The sequence below is a fragment of the Solanum tuberosum genome, unplaced genomic scaffold, assembly GCF_000226075.1.
Source record: "Solanum tuberosum cultivar DM 1-3 516 R44 unplaced genomic scaffold, SolTub_3.0 scf00122, whole genome shotgun sequence".
In the NCBI taxonomy this organism is placed as follows: domain Eukaryota; kingdom Viridiplantae; phylum Streptophyta; class Magnoliopsida; order Solanales; family Solanaceae; genus Solanum; species Solanum tuberosum.
In genome coordinates, this window is record NW_006239050.1 from 853,718 (window position 1) to 859,464 (window position 5,747).

Consider the following 5,747-nt stretch of genomic DNA (forward strand, 5'->3'; position numbering starts at 1 on the left):
TGATTTTTTTTTAGTTAAAACCAAACCAACCTAAATATAGTCGGTTTTTTTTTTTCAAAATCAAACCAAGTCAAACCAAACCACTAGTCGGGTTTTTTTTTCCGAGTTGACTCGGTTTGCGGTTTGGTTCGATTTTATACACCCCTACTCAAATGTATAAAGCATACTCTTTCTCAATTTGAGGTAATTGCTCAAAATATCCTCTTAAAAGAGGCAACTGCTCTGTACTCAATCTTTGTGAAACTCTTTTACTTTCCTCAAAATAATACTCTCTTTCTTTATGTAAAAATGAAACATTTGGGAATCATATAGTTCCCTTAACTTTAACTTAAAAATTATGCTTTAAAGTTTACTCTCGAAGTCACTTTTAACTCCTCAAAAATCAATTTATGACAAAAGATGTTTGTTCAAAAGACTCTCAATTACAACTCAAAAATTAGGGTTCATGTAGAATATAAACATGAACAACTCAGATCTCGATGTATAATAACATATATAACAACTCATGATCAAGGATTTAGAACTCAAGATCAATAATATAACTCGTATCAAGAATTCTCGAAACTAAGGGTATAACCATAGATTAAACTTTTACTGACTGAATTGAAATGTAGGGCGTGAGGACGAACTAGTCCAACACTATGAATAGTCTTACATACTTGGAAGAACAAAGTTCTTGGCAAAATCAACGAAGCTCGAAGAACGCTTGAAACCCTAACTTTTTCCTCTTGGAACCTTGCTCTAAAGACTTGAAGTTTTAATGAACGTGAAAGAACTGATTAACACTTTCTAAACCCTTAACTAGGTGTAAAAAATTTGGGATTTAGGCTTAGAAGGGATGGGAAAGACTAAAATACCCCTCTTAAAAACTGACGAAAACCTTCTACGGGTCCATCTACAGTTCTTGGTTTGTTATACGGACTGTAGATCCCATCCGTGGAATTTATATTAAATTTTTTGGCTCAAAACTTCATTCTACAAGTCCAATGTACAACTCGTAGAAGTTTCTACGGACCGTAGATCCAATCTGTAGACTTTATACAATTTTCAGGCTCAAAAGTCCATTTTACGGGTCTAAATTACGACCCGTAAAAGTTCATACGGCCCGTAGAATGGATTTGTAGGAATTGGACCCCAAAAATCAGACTATATGAAGTTTTTGACGACTTGATATATTAATGAATTAGTTCATTACATAAACAACACTCCATAAGTTTAGGGACTTAAGAATGGAACCAAAAATAGAGAGAATCGACTGTCTCTCGAAAATAGATGCTAACCATATTGAAAATATAATTATCTCGCTTGCAAATATATTTGGATGAGATTAAATATTTGATAGTAGTATCCAGATTAGTCTCGTGAGTCCAACAAACACGTAAGTGTATGTGATCGTCCAATTAGTAGACTGGTTTAGTCCATCATACCCAAGAGACTTGAGGATTAGCAAGAGTTTAGTCAATGGGAATTAACAAGTCTAGTCAATGATAATGTCACAATTTTATGGAAGTGTTAAAGTAAACAAGAGATAATTTTTGAGTGTTATTTATTTCTAATAATAAAGGGAAAAGTGCATAAAAATACCTCTCTACTTTGTTTATTAGTTAAATTTGTCCCTAGTTATATTATAGGGACAAATATACCCCTCTCAATATGAAACTTAACAAAAATATCCCTCATTTTAACAGATTTACACATGACAATTTAAAATCCCACATGGCCTGCCACTTAGGTGAGGTGGACATCACGTGACATGCCACCTCATCAGCAAATTCATAGGCCAAATTATGGGTACATGAACCCGTGGTCTTTCTATAAAATTAGGTATTTTATGTATATATATTTTTAAAAACTTAGTATAATATTATATGTTGGCATCAATGCTACAAGAAAGCTAAATGGTGCACTTGGTTGAATATTGAGTTATTTAAGTGACAATGATCAAGTCCCACCTAATATATTTTATATATATGTGTGTGTTTTAGTGGTGCACCTATGTTTTATAGATTTTAAATTTGCCTCTGTACAACTATTATACAAAATTTAGTCAAACCTTCCATAAAGATACAAGAGAAAATTGGAGTCCGGAGCCAAAAGGGCAAAAAAAATTGTCAAAAATTTCAAAAGGGCACATCAAATTTTTTTAAAATAAAAAGGCCAAAATCGCTCCTAACGAAGCGATTTCTCTCTGACACAATGACCAAAAATCGCTACCCTAGCAGCGATTTTGTAATTTTTTATTTATTTATTAAAATGACAGCGATTTTAAGTCAATTTTTTTTTTCCTTACACATGATTGCAGGGGCAACGTTTTTCATGCCTAGTGCTATTATTTTCATGCCTATTGTTAATTATTAATAATATAAAAATGATAAACAAGACGGACAATATACTCAATAAAATTGTTGAAGCATGAGGAAAATTGAATTATATATCATAAATAATAATAAAAGAATATTAAATTTTAAATTTTTTTTTCTTTAATTCTTAACCAAAATCGCTGACAAAAGTTGTCGTACAATTTTCAGGAGCGATTTTCTTCTGAAAAAAATTGTCGTACGTTAAAAAAAATAAAAATCGCTGCTAAGATCGCTGCCTTAGCAGCGATTTTCTCAAAAAAAAATCTTTTTTTCTTTTCTCAAAAAAAAAAATCTTTTTTTCTTGATTTTGGTTAAGAATTTTAATTTTTTTTTTTTTAATATTCTTTTTTATTATTTATGATATATAATTCAATTTTCCTCATGCTTCAACAATTTTATTGAGTATAGTGTCCGTCTTGTTTATCATTTTTATATTATTAGTAATTAACAATAGGCATGAAAATAATAGCACTAGGAATGAAAAACGCTGCCCCATGCAGCGATATGTAAGGAAAAAAATATTTATGACTTAAAATCGCTGCTGTGGCAGCGATTTTTAATAAAACAATTTTTTTTTTTTAATAAAAGAATTATTTTTTTTCTTTACAAAATCGCTGCCCTGGCAGCGATTTTTCGTCATTGTGTCAAAGGGAAATCGCTTCGTCAGGAGCGATTTTACCCTTTTGGTTTTAAAAAAATTTGATGTGCCCTTTCGGAATTTTTGACAAATTTTTTTGCCCTTTTGTCTTCGGACTCGAGAAAATTGGATCATTCTTGTTTTTTTTTTAAATAGATATTCGCTAAAGCAATTATACTATATGTAGCTGATTATTTTAATCCGTATAGAGATTCTTAAACTTCATTGAACAAGTTTCAATAACTTTGCTTCAAATATTTTGAATCCTTCAAAAAAAATTATACAAATTTCGTTGTTTAATGAGCCATGTAAATAAATTGTGACTATTCTTTAGATGCATATCAAGTTAAATCGATAGGTTTATAAGATATCTGAAAGTGATTGCATCCACAACAAGAAAATGTGTCTCCATATAATCAATAAAAAATCTTTACAAAAATCTATGCCACAAGTCGCACTTTATATCTTACCACTTCATTTTACTTATTTTGTTTTTTGTATAAACACTTATTTGTACCCCATTAATTTTACACTTTTAGGTAGGGGTGTACATAACCGGGTTGGTTCGGGTTTTTCAAATATCAAATCAAATCATTTGTGTAAAAATTTTAAATTTATAAACCAAACCAAACTAATAAAATTCGGATTTTTTCGGGTTTTTCAACTTCGGGTTGGTTCGGGTTTTTTAAATACCAAACCAAACCATTGTGTCAAATTTTTAAATTTATAAATCAAACCAAACTAATAAACCTTAGATTTTTTCAGATTTTTGGATTTTTTCGGTAAAGTTTGCATACAAACATATAATTAACTTGTACTTCAAATATTTATTTAGTCCAACCAAAATACAATTATCTAAGGTGTTTCTTAAAAAAATAACACAAAATATGAGATGAGTACCGATGACACTAAAATATTCAATAAAAAATAATAATGAAATCATCATATAAAATAAATATTGCAAAGTCATAATGAAAATGATCATAATTTAAAAAACTAAATCATGCTAAAATAAGTTTAATAAGTATTAGTTACATTACTAAATATTTAAGGAAAATTAAAATTAGATTATGTATTTTAATTGTCTAAACCAATGTAAAACTAAAGAACAAATATTCAATATTATTGTCATTCTTAGGTTGTGTTTGGTATGAAGGAAAATGTATTCCTAGAAAATGTTTTCATGGAAAACAAGTTGATTTTTGACTTATTTTCTCATGTTTGGTTGGTGAGTAGAAAATATTTTGATTTAAGCTTTATTATATTACCAACATATGTGGACTATAATCTTTATTGGCCTATTCCAAATTCTATGTTTTAAACTTGAAATAATATATTAAAAGATAAAAACTATGAAATAGTATAAGAAATATTTTAAAATTATATCAAAGTAAATATTTTTATGTATAAAATAAAATTTTAAAAATTACAGATATAATGTCGGGTTGGTTTGGTCTCGAGTTGGTTTTTTTTAGTTAAAACCAAACCAACTCAAATATAGTCGGGTTTTTTTTCCGGTTTAACTCGATTTGCGGTTTGATTCGTTTTCGGTTCGATTTTGTACACCCCTACTTTCAAGTAATCGAACTATAGGTTCGAAAATATCACATTTTTAAAAGTGAAGCTAATTCAATTTGAATTGCATCTTTTCATTTTTGACCAATCATTTATGTTTACATCCAACAACAGATTTTAATTTGAGATTCTCATCTCGTGGTATTATTTTAACTGTAATATATATTGTCGATAAATAAGTCATTTCAGTTTTATATTTTCCGTAGGAGGTATAACTTAGATCTCTTTATTATCATTTTTTTCAGGTACTTGGACCTCTTTTGAGATTTTATCAACGATTATGTTTCACGATTTTTTCTGAGCAACTTTCTCCGTATTAGAAAACTTTCTCCATATTAAGACCATCTTAATCATTTCTAATAGAAGAACTAGGATGGAAATATTCGGTTCGTGAACATAAGTCAATTTTAATAGAGAGAATTTATGATAACTCGTGAATCTTATCTACATAAGAGTTGTTGCATATAAAATAAAACATATCCCCATAACAAGATGGAGCATTTTATTCTTATAAATATTGATTGAGCAGTTAATTGCTACATTATTTGGAATATGAACATGGACGACTGCTCAATTGTCAAAGGCATGAAATGTAAATTCATCGATATTATCAAGACGAATTGTCTTAATTTTATAATTTGAAAATTATAATTTTAATCTTATTGATTGATTCAACAATCTTGCGAATATCAAATTAAGAATTGACAATAAACACACATGTCACACCTCGAATTCAAAGAAGCGCGATCAACATGCGAGCCCTCTAGTCAATTACAATCACAATCACAAAATATGATAAAACTTAACACAATATGCAACAAACTTTAGGGTAGCCTTCAAGTACCTAAGAACCACCGCACCTCCTCGTACCACTATAAGAATGCCAACAATTAACTTAACAATCACAATATCTGATAACGAAAATCATATAAACACCACCTTTTACTTTCAATTTAACATTACACCGACATTATTGGATATGAATTTCTAGTAAGAATAATATCAATAATAAATTAGAGATGTTTAATAACCAACTCTTGAATAGCACGCTAGATTACTATTACAAATAATTGATAAACGCTTAAGGTAAGGGTGTGTTGGTATGAAGGAAAATGTTTTCCTAGAAAATGGTTTTTCTGGAAAATAAGTAGATTTTTGATTTATTTTCTCATGTT